At 36.5% G+C, this 23,721-nt stretch overlaps 2 long non-coding RNA genes across 2 annotated transcripts in view; one reads left to right on the forward strand and one right to left on the reverse strand.

Moving 5' to 3' along the window:
* The window catches only part of LOC126335074 (uncharacterized), an 89,048-nt gene extending 67,031 nt beyond the window's left edge, over positions 1–22,017 (reverse strand). Inside the window, exon 1 of the long non-coding RNA XR_007564813.1 lies at positions 21,901–22,017. This is a non-coding gene — a long non-coding RNA (uncharacterized LOC126335074). The remainder of the gene's footprint in view (positions 1–21,900) is intronic.
* Positions 6,929–16,647, forward strand: LOC126335073 (uncharacterized). The gene is made up of 5 exons (XR_007564812.1): positions 6,929–7,656; positions 14,448–14,737; positions 15,245–15,442; positions 15,597–15,948; positions 16,094–16,647. It is a non-coding gene; the product is annotated as an uncharacterized LOC126335073 (long non-coding RNA).
* Positions 22,018–23,721: the final 1,704 nt, after the last annotated feature.

Genomic DNA, 23,721 nt, shown 5'->3' on the forward strand with positions numbered 1-23,721 from the left:
TAGAGGATCTAATGAATGAATTGAGAAATAGGTCAAAATGCACAATTGGGCTGGGAGATTTAAACATCAACTTTAGAAGTATCATATAATCTGAAAGCTACAGTAGCCAGTATCATCAGGGATGGGGATGGGTGCAAGACAATATCTCATCAGATGTTTATTAACAGACCTGTAATTCTGTTGTTGAAGTAGCAGATAAAAAACATGCCAGTGTGAAATATATAGAAATGAGATGTATTGAGAAAGTAACAATATGATTTTTCATAACCTCTTGCAGAGTGTTAAATGGGACGTAAACCCAAACAAAACTATAGATACTAAATATGACTCATTTTTCACAAAATATAAAGACTGCTTTGATGTTGCCTCCCCTCATAGAAAAACAGTTACCACCCAAATATAATTCATGGCTAACTGCAGAAATTAGGAAATCTACAGGCAATGTTAGGAATCTCAGAAGGCTTACAAACTACAGTGGAGAGCTAAAGCCACATCTTAGATGTTACAGAAAAGTCTACAGAAAGGTTATAAATTCAGTAAAAAAGCTGAACAATGATTTGAAAGGTAAGTACAAATTGACAAACAAAATTCCCATTGTAAAAAAGGAAGGAAAACATGTTAAAAGACAATAAGAATATTGCTCATATATATTTAATGATTATATATTAAAATTGCTCAAAATCTTACCACAAACTCAGGAAACTCAAAAGTTACCAATATAAATATTCCTATAAATGAAAGAACAATCTTTTCATACTCTAAGCTGAAAAATAAAATGACTTGTGAATGTGTGGGCATTCCAGATAGTGTCATAAAATTTACATATTATTAATGTATCCCTTAAAATTGGTGACTTCCCTTCTGCACTTAAACAAATCATTAATAAAGCCATATTATACAAACTACTACACATATGATGTACAAAATTACAGACCATTGTCACAACTATCAGGTTTTGCTAAATTTATTGATAGTATAATGTATGGAGACTGTTGAGTATCCTGAACAGATGTAAAATTCTTACCAATGCACAGAATGGTTTCAGGAAAAACAGATCTACTATTACAGCTGTGTATCACTTCCTAGAACAGGTTTTAATTGCAATAGATAATGATGATTAAACTGTGGAATATTTTTACATCTATCCAAGGCATTTGACCTCATTAACCATGACATATTGCTAGAGAAGCTTAATTGCTATGATGTGGATGGAAAAGCATACAATTGGTTTGAATCACATCTGTGTAACAGGTATCAAAGCGTTGAAATTACTCTTACTGGCAGAAAATGTTACTAAGCATACAAGAAAATTAACTGTAGTATACACCAAGGCTCCATTTTAGGCTTTCAGCTCTTCTTGGTTTTTATATAGACTTTCCAAACCATCTAACAAGAGCTGACTCAATACTTTTTGCAGACAATATGACCCTCTTTATCAACTGAGTGAAGCTGACATACAAGGAAAAAAAGACTGCAACAACAAACGAGGCAGCAGAATGGCTCATGATAACTGTTTGGTTATAAATGACAAAAAACACATGGATATATTTTAGGCATGTAAGTACAAAGTAAAAAATAACATATGAATAGACAAATAGAATCAGGGAATTGTATGACAGAACAAACATATTTCACAAAATTTTTAGATTTATGATTGGACGAAAATTTAAGATGGGAAAGAAATGTTGAATTAGTGAATAAAAGAATTAGTAAATGCTGTTATATGTTAAGAAAAGTTAAAGAATACTGCAATTCTGAAACATTATTATGTGCCTACTACTCTTATATACATAGCCTTATAAGGTATGGAATTATATTCTGAGGGACTACAGGATTTAAAAACTCGTTTAAGCTACAAAAGAGAGCCATTCGAATTCTCAAGGGGGTTACCCACAGAGCGCCATATAGAGGGCTCGTTAAGGAATTAAAAACTTTGACCCACACTAGTTTATTCATTTATGAATATGTTTTCTTACGTCACACCAAGAATTCTCTATTCTAAACAGTGAAGTACATAACTATAAAAGCAGAAACAAGCAAGACTTTCATAGACATTCATTCAGAAGCCCTACACCAAAATAGTGTGATGTATGTTCCAAAAATAATGTTCAATTCTTTCCTTAAAGAAATCAAACAACTTACATAAGTTTAAATAAGAATTAAAGAAATTATTATTAATTAAAAGTTACTATGGTGTTCATGCATTTCTTTGTCATCAGAACATACTGGTTTTATGACTTGATTTATTATTGTGACAAATTTGAGCAAATATGTAAAATCTATTTAAAAATAATGTTATTCCCTTTGTTAAGAATGTAAATTGCGCTCTCTCTCTCTCTCTCTCTTTCTAAATGGCAAATCCTATATCATGTATATGATAGAATGGATGATAATAAATTTCATTGAGCTGGATATCAACTTTAACATCTGTAATATGATCAGTTCCTTTATTATTAGAGCAGTTCACACTACATCCTACTCTCTAATATTTGGTCCACTTCATCTGTAAATACTGTAACAGTTTCTACATTATTAGTTGAAATTTGTTCCAAATTATAAGTTGTTTCCAACAAGTCTCATTCTAACATTTGCCCATCAGTTACTGGAACAGCCTCTTCTGAACTGATATTCTCTGCCTGTTCAACATTGTTTTCATTCTTTTCTTCCACTACATCTAAACAATCATCTACTCATGGACAAGTTTATCATCTGTATGAGATAGTTTTCATTTCAATTAAGACCAATGTGTTACCAGTTTGAGAAAATTTTTCATCTATTTGATCAAATCTTCATTCATTTAAAAAATTCCTATGTTCAAATCTGCTTTTATTTCTGTTCATCTATTTAAAACTGATTGCATCGATTAGTCATCTGCATAATTGTTTCTGAAGTAATATTTCCTTCTACAAGAGCCATTTGATCAATCTTCTGACTAATATTAATGTAATAAGTCACAAAAGTGCTACTGTAAACTAAATGACAAAAATTATTTAATTTTCTTTTGTTTGTATCTTTCTGTAATGAACTATTGACTTTGTAACAAGTTATATGCTAACATTCTGCATGGTGTCTGTTTGTTCTATATCATGTCTCCCTATCACTTTCGCGCAACGACGCTCTGAGCGTGTTTTTAAGGGAATTCACTAGTTTGAACCTTTGACCTGTTGCTGGTAAGGAGACGCCAGACCACACATGACATGTAGAATTCAGAAGAGTTCAGTGAGACTAGCGATGATATAACTAAATACTTAATGATTTCAGCGTCAGCTCCACTGCACTCCCTGTAAAAGAATCATAATACTAACTAAATTTAGTGGAAGGGATTCAAGGCTTTCCTATTTTTAGTTAGCTGGTAAAATAATGTCGAAAAGCTGTTACGTTTACCATTGGAAATTTTATTCTACATTGTTTATAAATTGCACTATTGACAAAAGGAAATGTTTTAATACAGGATGGTAAAAACCAACTGCGTTCAACAAAAATGTGAACGAATATTCTCTGAATGGGTTTCCAAGTTCTACAATGGATCGAAGGATGACCTATGCCATATCACATCTATAATCTAGGTTTAAATTAAGTTTCACAAAAGAGAAAACTATCAAAATGGTCTACAGTGACCCTCAATTATCTTTAATTACTTATCTAACTTGTCGTAACTTACAGTGGCTGATGTGGCTTCCCAATAACTATATAACAGAAAAATCACCGCATTTCAGATTTTTACTTCAAGTGGCAAATGTGAACACCATGAGCTTTAATTGACGATCAACACTAGTATTACGCAAAAAGGGGGTGTAACAGATGAGACTTCTGCAGTTTTGAGTGAAGCTTTATGCGCTGTTATGCGGCATCGCGTGCGTTCATTACCTTGTCGGTGTTCGTCAGGGGACGGCGGGGAGCACAGTTCCGCTCACTTCGCCGCCTTGCAAGCAACTCTCTCCTAACTTCTCCTTACTTCAATTTACCGAAGTTGGTTTAAAAAAACTATGTGGCTGTGTTTTCATTTGACCAATCAGGGTCTCAATGTTAACCTTAAGCTCCGCCTACTAAAATTCTGTCTATCCAGTGAGAAACGTTATACTTTTCGTGGTGGGGCAATGTTTTTAAAGTTTGCAACGTAACAGAGACGCGAAAAAGTCTCACGCTAAAACTTGCAGCTGGCGTGGTCCTTTTAGCGTTATCATAAGATCTATTCTGTTCTTCTGGAGGGCTCTATCTTTTAACATGGGCTGGGGGGTGGTCCTAACGTAACAGAGACGCGAAAAAGTCTCATGCTAAAACTTGCAGGTGGTGTGGCCCTTTTTGTGTTATCATAAGATCTATACTGTTTTTCTGGAGGGCTCTAGCTTTTAACATGGGCTGGGGGGTGGACCTAGCGGTTAGCTGCCGACTTGGGTGTCCGTCCCTTATCGTAGGGCCTTCAGCTTAACACGGTTCTGCTCTCGGCTTCTGTTCTCGTTTCTCCCCTCGGAACTGCGTCTGTCTCACGGTGGGAAGGTATGACATGCATTTAGGCATTCTTGTGTTAGTCTGTGGTATTCCATTTGCTCACTCATTACTCGTATTACTTTGGTTAATTTAATGTCACGATTTAGTCGAAGCTATGTGACGTACTACTGGATTTGCTTATCATGTCAGGGTTTTCATGGAAGGTGTTGGATTTGCCTGACATTTTACAATATGTCTAATCATTTCACTCTATCAACTGACAAAAACAGTTACAATTAAGACATGACTCCACAATTCATTTTACCTTAAAAGAAAAGAACCTATGGTGTTTCTATGGATTGGATTGTGCTGCATAGTCACATTTACATGCTAAGACCTGAAGCGGATTTGCTAGCACAGTCAAATATGAATCTCAGAAACCACTTTGAGTAGAGAATCCAAATTTTCTTGGAATGATAACATACATATCCTGTTCAACTGACCTAAAAGAACAACATAATGTTATGTATAATTAAAATTATTTTGGATAATGTACAAAAAAGTACACATAATTGTAACTGTGTAATTTAAAAAAAATTTATATCCGAAAGCAGCGGTTGAAATGCAGTTATTGTCGTTCAGTAGACTAAGAACATACAGTTTAATGTCCCGTAAAAGTTTCAAGTCAATGGTTACAGTGGTTCCTGAAACACAGGGAAGCCAAGTCACTCAATGTAATATTGTCGTGATAGCGCGTCCAACTCCCCTTAAGACAGAGTGAACAATAACAACACTTTCATCAAGCCCAGAGGTGTCACTGATATGAAAACGTCAGTGACTAAATAAGTAACGGTCTGTGCAGGCACAGCATAAAACCTCAGCACCACTCTCAACTTGGTGAACAAGTTGTTATTTCAGATTCTTTCTGTCTTAAGAGTACTGCAACATTAACACTTTTCGCTTTTATTGACAAACCATAAGAAGTGGTAATTACAAGTAGATGATGTTTGTCGGTCTTTTAGTATTTATAGACTAGATGATGGTTCTACTTAAGGATGACTTATTCTGGACATTACTGTCAAGAATACTGTGTTCCTTGTTCCGCCTTCTGGTGACACCTGCTTCTCTTTTTGTGTTAGGTGGTTTAATTTTCGCCACTCATTTTGAAGACTGCTTTTTCGGACATAGCGTATGGTTTCCTATAATAAATCGAAAACCGAACAATGCGACGAAAACCTGTTTCAGTACACAATTAAACTAAATTAAATTTGCTACAAAAAAGGTCCTATTTATTTTTGGTCTAGCACATTTGCGCGGAGAGAACGCGAGGATATTGGAACTCTCGCGCGACGCGCTGCAGCATAGGTACTTTTTGTAGGGCAGTCTGAGGTAGACCACAAGCGTCCTGTATCAATGTGTTCGTCTCATTTCCTCTATATTACTGTGGACGTTGTAAACAATGACAATGAATAATACAGAAAAATCAATAGAAATGTACAAGGGTCATCGACAAAGTAAGATCCGTTTCTATTTCTATCCGCGGCAGTGCTACCATCTCAAGTTCCGAGCATGCGCGGCAGTTACTCTGACACAAGGATAAGAAATGTACGCCATTTTCAGATAGCTACTGCCAACATGTGCTTTGTAATGCTTCTTTATAATGTCAGCCGTAATTGAAAATGCTGCCGCGCGGCGCAATTTCTTAGTAGTCTCGCAGTAACCATGTGCATTGATTGATTGGCCTAATGGTAAAAAATCAGTCAGCAAAATACCTTTTCTGTCCCAAACAAAACGGTGCACATGACTTTTCGAGGTATCAAGATGTGCTTAGGCATAACCTTCGTTGGGGATGAAGTGTGCCTCAATTCCATTGATTGCTGCTTTGTTTCAGGAATGTCGTACGATACCCAAGTTTTCGGATAGTCAATCCGAGAAAGAAAACCATCGCCTTCTTCATTGCAGCGTGTCATAAACTGCCCATTCGTTGTTTTTAGGTTGTTCAGTAAGAATTTTGAGTGCCCAACGTAAGCAAAGTTTTCGAAATTTCATTTTTCCATTAACAATTTCATGAATTAATTATCGTGAGATCTGCGGAACTTCCATAGCAAGGGACTAAGTGTATATTTATGGTTGTGCTTAATCTTCTCTTCAATTGTGTGATCCGGTTCATCAGTAACCACAGATGGGCGTCCATTTTGTATTCACTGTGTACATCATCACGTCTTTCATTGAGCAGTCTAACCCATCTTCCAACCATTGAATCACTCATAGCATTTTGTCCGTAAACCAAGCAGATTTGACAATGAATTTCCTTTGGTTTAACTTTCTTTGCATTTAGAAAACTAATCACAGATCTGATTTCACACGCGGCAGCATTTTCAATTACGGCTGAAATTATAAAGGAGCACTACAAACCACACGTTGGCAGCAGTGACCTGGAAGCGGCGTACATATCTTCTCCTTGAGTCAGAGTAACTGCCGCGCATGCTCAGAACTGCAATCGTAGCGCTGCCGCGGATAGAAACAGACACGGAACTTACTTTGTGGACGACCCTTGTATATTAAAAGTGTTCTATCTCGGAAACTATTCAGAATACGGAATATATCCACATTAAGTGTTTTGCTCAGAATTGATAATGTTACTACCTCCTCCTGACTCATCTTGTGTGCCTATGTGTGTGTGTGTGTGTGAGAGAGAGAGAGAGAGAGAGAGATTTTGTGATAGATGCTCAGTTACTGGGAAACACTGACTCTTGCTTTGGGCTGCATGCTGCACACAGGGGGCGGGTTGGGCATGGAAATGGCAATAAAACTCTGTGACATATACTTTCAGTATTCTGACCCTCAACAGCCATACCTTTGAGACATAAGCTGTAATCATTTCTGAGCTTGCTCAAGGCACATATTGAGTGGTACTGTTTTAGCTGTTAATATAATTAAACCTTGGAAACAACGCAGAGTAAGTTTGGCAACTCTGTGAGCAACGAGTTACTTCCTGGATGGTACTGAATTCAAATGGTTCAAATGGCTCTGAGCACTATGGGACTCAACTGCTGTGTTCATCAGTCCCCTAGAACTTAGAACTACTTAAACCTAACTAACCTAAGGACATCACACACATCCATGCCCGAGGCAGGATTTGAACCTGCGACCGTATCAGTCGCACGGTTCCGGACTGCGCGCCTAGAACCACGAGACCACCGCGGCCGGCGGTACAGAATTGTCCTGGTAAATATTCTTGTTTTTACATGTGATTGTCATTCAATAATATTTGTCATTTATATGTAGGTGAGATGAAAGAGTATCAGTTTATAGTTTTCAGTCCAGCAAATCATTCCTTATGGAAATTGCAACTAATCTCATCCTTCACATTGTCATTTATCTGCTCTAGTCGCTACTGGGGCAGTAAGTCAGAAAGAGATACTGTAGGTCTTGCCTAGTTCTGGGGTAACATGGTCACCTGTCAAATGAAGGCTGTGTTGGCTTGTAGTTCCAGTCTCACTGGAGTCTATATTTTTAACCGTTCTGTTATATAGTTACAATCAGTCACATTGAAGATCGATAAGGTAATCTTAAGGAAACTTCCCCATCAAATATCATCTCGCAACTTCCAGTACTTCGCAGCGTAAGAGGGTAAAACTTATGGCACTGTACTACTGATAATCATCCTGCTTCTGCCGACAAAACTTTTGATTGTTGTGAATACACAATTTATGAAATTCTGCATTTCCATATTACTTGAGTATGGCATAGACAACAAGTAAACATAGGCCGTTTCAAAGGCTAAAGTGAATAATAGTTTACTTATTTATGCTGATATAGGCACACTTGTGTTACAGATACTCCCTGTTTTAATACAGTTGACTTTCACCCTACGTTTACTTAGGTAAGTAAGTTGTATTTCGTCTGTGTTACTACAGTGCATATTTTAACAGATTTTTCCTTTAATTTATTGGACAAAAAAGTAAACATTAGTCAATCAGCAAAATATATTCTCTCAGATTATCTAAAACAGTTTGGCAATACTCAGGTAAACGATTCCTGCCTGCAGAAACCTACTGGTTCTGAGTTAAAGATGTTGTCAAACAAAGTGGTATGTGCATTATGTCCAGAAACGAATTTTTTCATGGTGTTCAATAAAGGGGTTTTCGATCAGGGGTGGGAGAGATGAACATTTCAGAAGGATTAGTGTGTGATGGATGGCTTCCCAAGAACCTCCTGGATAGTTTTGTTTTTCAAATCAGCAGAGTGCATATAGTAGCAACACACAATGCTGTATTGCCTGCTGTTTTTCTTACATTGTGACCAAAAGGTATATCAGTTGTTGGCAACAAATAACAGCTGCTACGGACACACCTCCGGAGAGGAGTTCCTAGTGCACAACACCCATCTTCAGCCAACAGATGTAGAATATCTTCACACTGACCACATAAACACATGATAACTCATCACCAGGAATATCTAAAGTATGAACTGATGGTGTTCAAGCAAAAATGCAATTGCATAAAATGGGATGAAGAGAAGCAATGGGATGAAGAGAAACGAAACTTCAAAAAAAGTTATACACTATCTTATCAGAAGACAAATGGGAGTATTCAAAGATTTACTTGATTCAGTTGATAGTCAACCAGTCTAACAGAAAAATTGTGAATTTACTTGTTGGTGACATTGTCAGCTGATGTTTTTTTTTTCACTCTAGGATCAACATATGATGTAGTGCTGGTTTTGCTTTAACTTTGTGATAATCTAAATTATGTTGTTTTTATTTGGATACATGGTAAGCAAATTTGCAGTCCCATTTCATTAACCAGATGTTCGGTTTTAAAGTATACTTTACTGTGACGTGTGTTTATGTTGACTGAAATTGAACTATTGTGTTTTCGGAAACTGCAGGGTGAACAGAGACAGCAATCATAAGTGACCCTATGCCAAAGAACAATAATTTCCTTCGTTTTTATTTGTTAAATGAAGTCCATCAGTCATGTTTGGTTTAACAGTGTGGAATCATTTCTTAATCAAGGAGAATTATGCGAAAGCTCTTTGCTACTTCTGGGAATACAACACAGATTCAAAGACATTTTTTAATATGATGTCAGTGAGTTACGTATTAACAGATAAAACAAGTTCATCAATTTAATGTTATAATAAAGTAGTTAGTAATAAAACTCTTGTTATTTGGAAAACAGAATAAAAGCCATAATTTATGCAATATTTTTTGTTTTTGCCTTGAATAAAAACTTTTTTGAACCAGATGAATTCTCTTTTTTTCCTAGATCCAAACCAGATTGAGACATGTCCCTGTCCACTTCAAATACCAATAAGTGAAAAAATAAAAAGGTCCTGAGTACTGTTTCTATTCACCATTCTCTGGGATAAAAAGAAACACAAACCTTTTTTATATTTTATGTTATAAAAGCATGAGCTAGGTCCCAAATCTAATTACACATTTAAACATAGGCAGAAGCCTTATAATCCCATATAATTTTGATTTTAATATATTTTTAAATTATCAGTTTGTGACATTTGCCTGCTTTATTTCTTCATTGATAGTACATGGCGCTGACTTACTGCGTTGTTATACTGGCTGGAAAACGGGGGGTGGAAGTTCAACACTGACTACTGTAAATGATGTAGCCAACAATTGCACAGTTGCATTTTACAGTTCTTTAATTTCACTGTTCACAACCTGCCACTATTATGCAGTTAATATGGCCAGTTCACTATTGGTTAACTTTTGATAAGCCTCATTAATCGTTTGCAGACTAACGTCAGCATACTGCTACAACAGTTTACCATTGAACATCTATGAGCAGTAAAAACATAACCACACAGTTCTTGCAGAATAATATGCTAGCTGTGGCACTATTGAACAGACACTGTCATTATTTTGATACATGACCTATTTGTGTTACACATACTTCATGGTTAAGCAGATGCATTGTTGTTGACTTAACGAATACAGGTTCCTCATCTGAAAATCGGTCATGGACTTATCGACTCAGGACAAAAAATCGGGCTTTTACATATCCTCACAATAATAGGTACTGAAACTATGCATTGCCCAATGGTTAATTTACAGAAATTACAATTAAAACATAACTCATGAAATTTGCTGAATATCTAGAAAAATTCCTTCTTTTTAACAGTTTCCTCTACTAAGAGGGTTAGGCCGAATTATTTGTATAAATGATGAAATAACAGATACATTTATACAAACAATACTTTTGACAAACCTGGTAATTACTTTGGAATTAATTAAGGGCTGACTTTGCTAATATATTTTCGAACAGACCCAAATGAATACTTTAAGAATGCTAGTGGCTCTTCTTCCAAATGTTCATAATTGGTACAGAATTTATATTTGTCTATAAGTCAATAATAGAATTTAAATCACGAAACAGTTACAGATTTCACCCTATAACAAAGGATATTAACTAGGAATAGCCAAAATAAATCAATAAATTACTTACCTTCTTAAAACTATGCACAAAATTGGATGAGGTGGTATTTTACTTAAGACTGAGGGCCGACCTTTCTCTTTTATAAAAATGCAGATTATACTAATATATATTAATGGTAATTAGTCAAGAACTGTAAAAATGAATTTAGGGAGGCAGGTGGCAAAACAAGGTAGCAAGTAAAAGGGTCCCAGATAGCTTCGACACATTACCTCCTTATTGGATTGACCAGATAGATATTGGAAATAGCTAACTGCGCAACTCAATGACCACAAGTAACGCCAGAAAGTGGGTTTAACATTCTACACACAAAACCATATTAGATAAGAAATCTCCTTATCAGAAACTACAGTACATATATTTTTCAAATTTCTACTTATATGAACCATCCATATGAAATTCCTCGTACAAAATATTTACATATAGTATATTGTTCAATGGCACAAAATATCAACAAGTTATATTTTTAATAAAGATTAGGCATCTTTATCACAAGTGTTGTCCTTCATGGATAAATAAATATTACATTCTAAGATACATCACTTCATACAAGTCCCGTATTGCTTTGAAGAATAAATGATCAGGGGTTGCAAAAGTTAAATTACACTGCACATTGCAGTTCATTTTTAGACAAAATTTGTTTTTATAATGTTTAGTATTTTGCACAAGCACCTTCAATATTTTAAACAGCTTTAACACACTTTCTCACCAAGTAGTCCACACCTTCAATAGGTCCAAGTGGCAGTTTGTAAGGAAATGCACTACTATAAGGTCCCATGGAGGTGGGTCTCCTCAGCCACAGTACATGAATAAAGTAGACAAAATACCCTACTTTAGTACACTCACTTTCACTTCTAACTAAGTATAAGGAAAAAATATTTCACACTAATGGCAAATAATAGTCATTACTTTATAAATAGATACATTAAACCGTTTTCATAACATCACAATAATTAACACTAAAACTGAGCATATTTCGAAAGGTGAGGACTAGTAAAATTCAAAAGCAAGTGCACATTACACTAAGTCATAATTCTGTCTCAAACTAGTTAAACTTGAAAGATTTGGGTTTCTTTCCCATTTACAAAATCACTAAAATTCCAAATTCTGGTTTGAAATTCACATGATTTATGGGCTCATATCTCCTTAATGTCCAAAATATGTATATTTCCTCTAGCAAAAACTCAAGATGTGTGTAGCATAGATTTACTGATCAATACATTATGGAAAAAAGTTGTCAGCATAACATAACTTAATTATTACTTAAGGGGATGAAAGTCATACCAAATCACTGCCCTACTTCTCCACATAACTCTTGAATTCTACTCTCATTCAACTAGAAAATTCAATCCTGACAAAATGTTACTAAATTGTTAATGTGTCAGAATATTCACATCACACTAACACCACAGCTATCAATTAGGCAGCAATATTACTTTTCTTCGTTCCAGTAGTGCTACTTTAAGCTCATAATTCCTCAGATCACAAACAGAAGTTTTCAGGTAACCTATAGACCTGATAATGCTGCATTATATGACTTCTACCTCACTAAAGCATTGCTGTTTCTGTTAAGCTCTCATTCCCAGCTGCAGTGTCATAAATTGCGCAATATGCACAGTACCCAATGCCGCCTAGTTCAAAAATTTATCACCACATTTATTCGTATACAGTTATCTTTTTCATTACTCAGTCTTGTCCGTCAACTCAGTTACTTTACATACATTTCTTACCTCGTTAGCTAGTGGAGTGCATTCTCAAAAAATATCCCTACTGCAGAGACAAGCCCCCTAACCATTAAGACCCTAACATTATTCATTATTTTATTATTCAATTAGTGCTTCATTATCTACTTTAAACACCTGATCTACTTATCCAATACAAAATTGATTCTTGTGAAAACACCCCACAGTAGCAGATGCTTATGCTAAGGCAAATGTAACTCTCATTACTGATTAGACAAAATTATCACCCAGAAAAACTATTATTTCACTGCATTCCATCATATTTCTTGATATTCTAGCCTGAAGGGCAATATACATACAAATCTTGCTAAGTCTTTCCACACACATTACTCCAGACAACTATGTTTAAAGTTGTATTTCATTAATGTTAGATGAGGCTGTACCATGACACTTCTATAGGTAGATATTTATCTCCATATACTCATTGTACTGAACACCAACACTTCTAGTATACCGATATTAATATTAAGACCTAGAATTCAGGATGGTTTTTACTGCATATTACCTGTGCTGCTGCACCAAATTATATTAACTTCACACAGGAAGCTGATTACTTCAGATGTCACAGTTTTCAGATAATCTTCATCTCCTCCTCCATATATGCTGACACTTTTCATTTTCTGTTTACTTTAATTGTTTGACAAATTCTTTAACTATGATACCAATTTACTTTCATCATATTTCATAAAACCAGAATAAGCACAGTGTCTCATAGATGGTTACCAAATATCACTGCTGTTTTGTTGCCTTTTCTTCCATCCTCTTGATTTCATTACTTATAACTAGAGTTCAGGATTTTGCATATCATTTTTTTATGGTACCTGGTGTTGTATCTTTACGAATCATATCATTTTGGAGGTGCTAGGCCACTTTAAATTCAAATTTAAAATGCAAATATTTGCATATTTTTGGCGTCTGGGCATATTATTGTCATACTTAGAGAAAATGACCGTAAAGATGCATATATTTGTAATTTAGAGGTCATATTGAGGTTCATTTTGATCTCTGACTACCTAAGAACCTCCCAGAATATTAGGCCAATAAATTTCCAAAATGAGTTAATACAGGATGAGCAATCAGAATAAAAGTCTTTCAGGTAAACGTCGGTAGCTTATGGAGGGGCATAGTCTTGTTTTTCCACTTAGGTAGTATCTCGGATAAGGATGCTAAAGACTTATGATAGTTCACTGTTGCAAGATGGATTATCAAAGTAGAAACATGCTTCAGAAATTGTTGGCCGCAGTTAATACATGTTCAGGTCGCTCACCTGATCTCTGCAGTGCGCCATCAATGCCCTACTAGTTATTGGTGGCATTTCGGAATATGAAACATTATTGCGTGTGTTTCAGTGCTGTTCACATTGACTCTTTGCTACCTTCTTCAAATTACGAATATGCCCAGGCACAAACCAATAATGTATGGAAATGGATTGACAGCAACTGTGCTTTCACAAGGGATGGAAAAATAATATTCTACCAACTATGTGAAAAAGAGATAAGTTTAATTTGGTTTTTTTCTTTTTCGATAATTTTTCCAAGAAATTAAAACAGTTATTAAATTAATTTGTAAATTTGCGTGCATGTTTTCTGTGTATGAATGAGACGGAACAAAGAAACCTTTAGGAATTACCTTTGGCATTCTTGCAAATTAAAAAAATTGTTAAATGTTGTAAGGTGATAAAAGTTCAAATTTTTAGAAACTTATTTGTAGTCTTAATTTATTTTTCTGAGTGACCATTTCGCGGGTACACGCTGTTCTCTTACGTTGTTGTACAATTGTACGTATTTATTGATATTTATTCACTTCTCCGACGCTTTAGGTCAGAGTTGAGAAAAAATTTCAACTGGATCAGCATAAAAAGACATCTCAGCACCAGAACAACATAAACAAGACATGCTTAAAAACTTCACTGCAATCATTGATCTCCTCATTTTCGAAGCATGTGAATGACAAAAAAGAGTGCAATGAAGATCTTTGCGAGGCTTTTAAAAAATCAAGCATCCCCTTGAATATGCTGGAGAATGTAGGATTAAGGAAAAAGTACACAGGGAAAGATATTCCTCATGGGTCAATGCTCAGCAAGCACTATGTGACCCAATGTATGAAAAGGTAATGTTTTTCGGTAATTTTTATCAATGTAGGTAAGTGAAAGTCAATGGATATATATATATATATATATATATATATATATATATATATATATATATATATATATATATATACGGGCCAATATAGTAGTCGTTCAATTAAAAAGAATCGAAAAATAAATGTAAATTATGTTTGAATGTTTATTTTTGTAAAATGAACATTGTTACTTGAGCGTAAAAAAAGAAAGGAAGATAATTTAAAGTGAGTGAAGTTTTTCAAGAAACGAAAAGACCAATGAAGAAAGGACTTGAGAAAGAGACAGATTGTCGTGAAACGTTCACTGCAAAAAAAAGGAAGTAAATTTATTTTTAAAGAATATAATTTTTTTGTATGAATTAAACGGCTATTATTTTGGTCAATGTATATAAATAAGAAAGCTAAACTGGATATAGTTTGTTTTCGTGTGTATGTCTCCTAATACTGTCCACATGTTTATGTGTAGCTTTTAATTTAGTTTCTCTGTTACAGAAATTGGAGAATATTAGGAAAGACATTGGCGATTCTCCAGTCTGTCCATCCGACATCGAAACCACTGATTCTTGCAGTCGGTATATGGTGCATGTCATAGTTGGAAAACTCTCTGCTGACGAGGATGCCTCATACTGTCCAAAGAACTGGAACAAATTACACATGCCACGATTGCACGCACAGTGCTGGAACCATTGTGTAAGTTTCAGCAATAATGAATAGTCTAAAATATATTATAGGTAATGTAAGAGTGCAGTTTTACACATCATATCCTGAGCCAATAATTAGATTTTCACATCATGTCCCGAGCCAATAATAAAAAAATGTGTAAAATCCTTTGATTTTCTATCAGGCGTGCTATGGAGAAGTGAAGATCAGAAACGTGGGGAGAACAAGGTTTTGGCCATTGTGACAGATAGTGCTGCATATATGCTAGAGGCCGCAGAATTTCTCTGGGTGTTTTACCCTAAAATTATTCATCTAACGTGTCTGGTTCATGGCGTCCATTGAGTCACTGAAGAGGTCATTGCCAGAGGTCAACAGCCTTATAACCTTGGCAAAGAACTTTTTCATCAATTCGAGAGAGAGCTTTCAAGGCTGCTCACGGTGACTGTCCTCTGCCACCTGAACCGGTCTTGATGAGGTGGGGAACGTGGATTTCAGTTGCAAACTATTATGCAGACAACCACAGAAAAGTTGACGAGGTATGGATGCATATGTAGTTCTGGATAAATTGTATAAGCAAAGAAAACGAACACAACATAGAATTCCAATGCTAAGCTTATTTCTCTGCACAGCAGTTTTAAGCTGGGAGCTGACATTCACTGGATTACTACTTTCTTGTTCCAGGTCCCAAAGATAGCGAAAAATCAGCCATACCAAAAGCCAAGAGTGCCCTGAAGAATTCCAGCTTGTTACACATCCTATCTTTCATCCGAGCAAACTTAGGTGGCCCTCCAGACCTAACTGAGAAACTTAAGACTCGTAACATGGAAGTTATGAAGCACTCATTGATGGACTCAGGACCCAGAGCAAGAGTTGGAAAGGTCTGATCGGTGAGAGACTTAAAAGAATATTGGATGCAGTTTTTCACAGAAATCCTGGTTGGCCTACAATTTGGAAGATTGCTCAGTTACTGGAAGGAGAGAAACGCTCCAAGAATCTATATGATTTCACATTATCTGATGTCGCTGCTCTTAAATTTTTACTCGTAGTGTCATGTGAAGCTGCATGATCATTTTCGAGATTGAAAATGTTATCATCTGCCCACAAAAAAAATTTAATGTAGAGAATATGGAAAATATTTTGGTACTTCAAACATACTCTAATTATTACAATTTACCAAACTTACTGTGTAAGTACTATGTTATACTTCATTTTAATCATTGAATTACAACCATTATTGAAAATATTTGATGGTTGTTCATTAATTTTCCCAAGTAAAATGCATATTTTAAAGAATTTATCTAAGAGAAAATTCGTAATTAAAGAATTTTAGCTACATATTTAAAAGCACATACTGGCATTAGGAGCATATTTTAACTCCATTTTTCTAGGAGTTTTGGCGCACATTTCGTGGGTTTTAAGTGCATATCGATCTAAACACTACTTAGCACTCACAAAACATAATATATATAGAAAAAGCTGGAGAAACCTTTTATAAAATATTCCTATACTAAAGTATACTGCTGTACAAAATCACATGAAAGTCAAAGATAGAATGTTTCTGATTCACTTATGAACTACAAATAGAATAGGAGAAGAGTTTGTCTCAGAAAATATGAAAAATAATACAGACAGCTGGGGTAAGCATTATCGCCACATAACGACTCCAACACACAATGTTGAGTCCCCTACTTGCTATTTGCACACGAAATTAGTCCCAAATATTACGTAAATGCTAGGATTTTCAATCACCAAGAAATTCCACTTCAACAACCGTCCTCCCAATTCCACAGTTAATAGCATATTTTGTTTCACATTCTTTGATAGCTTACCAGAAGCACCAATAATTTTTATTCCAGAAACATGCATCACTACTATACCCTCTGTGTTCTTAATAGATTCAAAAAACGCTTGTGAAATGCCATTCAAATCACTACCACTGTCCAGTAAACACTTAACATATATACCTTATACACTTTCTGTTATTACTGAGTGCCACACTTTCTTTCTACTTACCTTGTGATCTTCATACAACAAATCCCCATTAATCTTTCCCCCAGAAAAACTATCATCCTGCTTAACAAAATGATTATCACAGTCAAATGACAGATAGCATGGTCCTCTTACTTATTACCACTCTCAAAATCTAACTCTTCATTAGGCCTAATAGTATCCTCCTTTATTCTTTCTTTACTTAACACATTGCCACAATTATTAATTATAAATTCAAATCCCTCATCCTCAATACTACTGGATTCATCACTGCTATCGATATTACAGCTACTATCAGAATCAGAACCGCTGTTACTTTCACTGTCCTCAAATACTTGGCAAATTAGTTTATCCTTGTTTCCAGTATTATACCCTCCTTTCAAGACACTGTCCATTGCGTTCAACTGCCCTTCCAATCCCTTTGCTGTCTCTCACAGAATTACAATGTCATAGGCTAACCTTAAAGTTTTTATTTCTTCTCCATGGATTTTAATACCAACTCTGAATTTTTCTTTTGTTTCTTTTACTGCTTGCTCAATATACAGATTGAATAACATCAGGGATAGGCTACAACCTTGTCTCACTCCATCTCAACCACTGCTTTCCTTTCATATCCCTCGACACTTAAAACTGTCGTCTGGTTTCTGTACAAATTGTAAATAGCCTTCGCTCCCTGCATTTTACTCCTGCCACCTTCAGAATTTGAAAGAGTGTATTTCAGTCAACATTGTCAGATGCTTTCTCTAAGTCTACAAATGCTAGAAACGTAGGTTTGCCTTTTCTTAATCTAGCTTCTAAGATAAGTTGTAGGGTCAGTATTGCCTCACATGTTCCATTATTTCTACAGAATCCAAACTGATCTTCCCCGAGGTTGGCTTCTACCAGTTCTTCCATTTGTCTGTAAAGAATTCGCATTAGGATTTTGAAGCCGTGACTTAATAAACTGATAGTTCAGTAATTTTTACATCTGTCAACACCTGCTTTCTTTGGGATTGGAATTATACATTTTGCTCACCAGATGGTTTTCTCTGGACTGGCTCTCCCAAGGCTGTCAGTAGTTCTACTCCCAAGGCCTTGTTTCGACTTAGGTCTTTCAGTGCTTTGTCAAACTCTTCACGCAGTATTGTATCTCCCATTTCATCTTCATGTACATCCTCTTCCATTTACATAATATTGCCCTCAAGTACATCACCCTTGTATAGACCCTCTATATACTCCTCCACCCTTCTGCTTTCCCCTCTTTGCTTAGAACTGGGATTCCATCTGAGCTCTTGATATTCATGCAAGTGGTTCTCTTTTCTCCAAAGGTCTCTTTAATTTTCCTGTAGGCGGTATCTATCTTACTCCTAGTGAGATAAGCCTCTATATCCTTACATTTGTCCTCTAGCCAAGCCCACTTAGCTATTTTGCCCTTCCTGTCGATCTCATTTTTGAGGCATTTGTGTTCCTGTTTGCCTACTTCATTTACTGCATTTTTGTATTTTCTCCTTTCATCAATTAAATTCAATATTTCTTCTGTTACCCAAGGATTTCTACTAGCCCTCATCTTTTTACCTACTTGATCCTCTGCTGCCTCCACTACTTCATCCTGCCAAGGTACCCATTCTTCTACTACTGTATTTCTTTCCCCCATTCTTGTCAATTGTTCCCTTATGCTCTCCCTGAAACTCTATACAACCTCTGGTTAAGCCCAGATTATCCAAGTCCCATCTCATTAAATTCCCACCTTTTTGCAGTTTCTTCAGTTTTAATCTACAGTACATAACCAACAGATTGTGATCAGAGTCCACATCTGCCCCTGGAAATGTCTTACAATTTAAAACCTGCTTCCTAAATCTCTGTCTTACCATTATATAATCTATCTGAAACTTTTTGTATCTCCAGGCTTATTCCATGTATACAACCATCTTGTATTATTCTTGAACCAAGTGTTAGCTATGATTAAGTTATGCTCTCTTCAAACTTCTACCAGGCAGATTCCTCTTTCATTTCTTACCCCCATTCCATATTCACCTACTACGTTTCCTTCACTTCCTTCCCCTACCATCGAATTCCAGTCACACATGACTATTAAATTTTCGTCTCCCTTCACTATTTTCTTTTATCTCATCATACATTTCATCAATTTGTGCATCATCTGCAGAGCTAGTTGGCATATAAACTTGTACTATTGTAGTAGGCGTGGGCTTCGTGTCTATCTTGGTTGGCCTCAATAAGGCATTCATTATGCTGTTTGTAGTAGCTTACCCACATTCCTATTTTTTTGTTCATTATTAAACATACTCCTGCATTACCCCTATTTGATTTTGTATTTATAACCCTGTATTCACCTAACCAGAAGTCTTGTTCCTTCTGCCTCTGAACTCCACTAATTCTCACTATATCTAACTTTAACCTATCCATTTCCCTTTTTAAATTTTCTAATCTACCTGCCCGATTAAGGGGTCGGACATTCTACACTCCGATCCGTAGAACGCGAATTTTCTTTCTCTTGATAACGACCCCCTCTTGAGTAGTCCCCGCCCAGAGATCCAAATGGGGGACTATTTTACCTCCAGAATATTTTACCCAAGAGGACGCCATCATCATTTAACCATACAGTAAAGCTGCATGCCCTCGGGGAAAAAAATAACGGCTGTAGTTTCCCCTTGCTTTCAGCCATTTGCAGAACAAGAACAGCAAGGTCGTTTTGGTTAGTGTTACAAGGCCAGATCAGTCAATCATCCAGACTGTTGCCCCTGCAACTACTGAAAAGGCTGCTGTCCTCTTCAGAAACCACATGTTTGTCTCTCTTCATCACTACCTGCTCTAGTGTGAGCCAAAACTTGGGCATTACCTAGTTTAAATTAGTTGATCCAGAAATAAAATCATCTCCTCCACTTCTGTTACTTGAATTTCTCCTACCATTTCCGTGCCCATTCTGGCTAACCTTCACATCCAACCGTCCCTTCAATCTGTACTATAATTAGTCCTGTTCATCCTGTTTACCTTAAATTCTCTCCCTAACTGATTAGTGTCATCATCAAAATTTCTCCTTCGATCTTCCTCTGAGACTTCACCCTCTCTATTTTATCAACATAATTCAAAAAATTACTAATATTAACCCTAGGGGCAGGTACAAGCAGTTCTCTAACTTTCTGAGGCAAACTTAGTTTCTAAGCCCATAATTATTGCTTCACTGCCTAGCTCTTCATCCAAATATTTCAGTTTGTTTATCCAAAGTTGACAGAAACCTTTCACAGTATCCTTCCTACAGTCAAATCTCTCTCCTCCCCAAAATGCCCTCAACATTCTCTGCTGCTTCTCTTTGGACCAATATTCATCTAAAAATGCTTTCTCAAAGCTTTGCCATGAAGTACAGCTTTCTGCTGCCTGAGCTGCCTAACCATAAGCATTCCCTTTCAAAAAATCTAACAAATGACATTTTCTCTTTGTCATTCCAAGTTTCAGGCAAATCATTAAATTCTCTAATAAAACCAAAGGATGCACTTCCCCATATGGTTCAAAATTGTTAAATTTCTTACAACTAACAAATAAAGGACTGTTTGGGACACTACATACTCTATGCTTTAGATTTTGTACCTCTTCCATCTTTCCATTTCAGACAATTTTGAATCTACATTTTTATTTACTTTTACCAGTTTTTCCTCTACCACTACTGCACACTTGGTTTCTACCTTTGTTTTCAAATCATTTTTAATTTCATGGATTTGTTTCTCAAGTTTAACCCTATTTTCAGCACAGAATTTCCTGGCTGCTTTAACTTCATCTTTACACTGTTTGTCACATGCCTCCACCCTCCTGCTATAGTCATCACAAACCTTCTTTTTCTATTCTACACATTTACTACTCATTAATGTCAATTTCTCATTAGTATTCTGTACTACTTTCATTATCTTTCTATCACACTTTTTCACTACCACCTCAGCCTTCTTATTTAATTCTGAAAGATTAGAGCTGACTGCCTTAATTTCCTTTTTCAATTCATCCTTTAAGCTAGTCATGTTTCCTTTCATACTATTTTCCACCCTGCTAATTTCTTTTTTCATACTACTAATGTCTTCTTTTTTACTCATACTACAAATAGTTTGCCTAAACCTTACTTCCAATTTTCCATCTGCCATAAACTTTTGCCCTTGCTGACTTTCACTACTAGATTCCTCCCCATTAGCCATAACGATTTCACTCACTTTCAGCGCTGTTTTCGTCCATTTTGCACAGATCACCACACAATGCAGATGATGCTTTTATCATCTCATCTACAATAAGACTTTTGTTCCCATCATTCGAAGTTATATTCATGTCTCATTTATAGCCACTATGACCTACAGAATCAGTCCCCACTAAGTATTTCTGTTCATTTAAAAACTTAACCTCTACAACTTTGTTATCGATCACATAAGTCCCCTGCTGTCCATTCTCCCTCACCACACTGTCTTGTTCGTTAAGGACATTCATTATGCATCACTTAATATAAAATGGCTTTTGCTATGAATTACCTTATTTTTATTCACTCGTTTCCTGCTGCTGCTGCTGTGGTTGTCATCTCGATTAATCGTCCGCACGACTGCTGCAAGTTGTAATTTTCTCAGTGATGTATGTTGTTTATCCCAGTCAGCTGCGTCTGCCTGCGCGCTGATTGGCTGCCCCTGTACTCAATGGCTACTTCCATAGAACCCACTCGCTGACTGGCTGCTGCCAGACAGTGGCCATGAAACCCATGTGCTGATTGGCTGTTGCACTTCATTTGTTAAAATCACTGTATTGTAAACTGTTCTTGAGTTCACTGTTCAAAGAACACAAGTCCTAGTTTATTGTGCCCAAATACAATACTCCTCACATGGGGTACCAAATGTGACATTCGCCTGCTTTATTTCTTCGTTGATAGTCCTTGGTGATGATGTACTGCGTTGTTATACTGGCTGAAAAGTGGGGGGGGGGGGGCGGCGGATGTTCAAAACTGACTACTATAAATGTTGTAGCTGACAGTTGCACAGTTTTGTTTCACAGTTCTTTACTTTCACTGTTCACAACCCCTCAGTTTGACACAGTTAATATGGCCAGTTCACTAATGGTTAAATTTTGATAGGACTCATTAACAGTTTGCAGGTGAATGTCAGCATACTACTACGAGGGTCAGTCAAAAAGTAATGCCTCCTATTTTTTTTCTACGTTTAATTGTCAGGAAATTTAAATGCAATTACATAGGTTGAAAACCACAACATTGAGGATCATTTTGTCATTTTTCAATGTAATCTCCGCCCATCTCTACAGTTTTGGTCCATCTTTGAACAAGGGCATGTATCCCAGCACGGTAAAAATCACAGCTCTGCTTCCTAAGCCATTGACGCACGGATGTTTTGACGGCCTCCTCATCTTCAAAATAAATCCCACGATGAGCTTCTTTTAGTGGCCCGAACAGATGGAAGTCTGATGGTGCCAGGTCAGGGCTGTATGGGGGATGAGGCAAAACTTCCCATCCAATTTTGACAATCTCGTCAGAGGTGTGACGACTGGTGTGTGGTCTTGCATTGTCATGCAAAAGAAGAACATCTGCCATTGATTTTGTTGGGCGAACTCGCTGAAGTTCAAAAAAATGCACCCATTTTTCTTCCCCGGTCACAATTTTTTTCAGAAACTCATCTCCCTCCAAACGGAAGCGCTGCAAGTGTTGGGAGGCTATTGTTTTCCTTGCCTCTTTATTCTGATCGGTTAACATTCTTGGAACCCACCGTGCACAAACTTTTGAGTACCCCAATTGTTTAATAATCGTGATCACACTGCCTTTACTAAGAGAAATAATGCGACACACTTCATCTGCAGTCACCCGACGGTCACCACGAATGATGTCATCAACTTGCTGAATGTTGTGTGGAGTCACTGCACTCACCGGCCTGCCGCTCCGCTTGCCCTTCAGCTTCCTTACAACGACGAACCCATCGTCTAACAGTGCTGACATCCACTGTCACAACACCATACACCTTCTTCAGTCTTTCATGAATGTGTATGGGCGTTTCACCTTCTGCATTCAAGAATTCACACAACGCTGTCTCAAACGAACATCGATGTCGGCCATCTTACAAACTTCTGCTGTGCTGCCACCTGTTGACACAGAAAGTTACTACTGCAGTGGATTGCAGAAGAAGGTTTGAGGAATGGCGCCAAATTCAAATTTTTCACTTAACTTAATTTTTTTAGGTAGAAAAAAAATGGGAGGCATTACTTTTTGACCGACCCTCGTACAACAGTTTACCATCGAACATCCATGAGCAGTAGAAACATAACCACAACGTTCTTGCAGAATAATACAGTACTTGTGG

This window comes from Schistocerca gregaria, chromosome 2, assembly GCF_023897955.1.
Source record: "Schistocerca gregaria isolate iqSchGreg1 chromosome 2, iqSchGreg1.2, whole genome shotgun sequence".
Classification (NCBI taxonomy): Eukaryota; Metazoa; Arthropoda; class Insecta; order Orthoptera; family Acrididae; genus Schistocerca; species Schistocerca gregaria.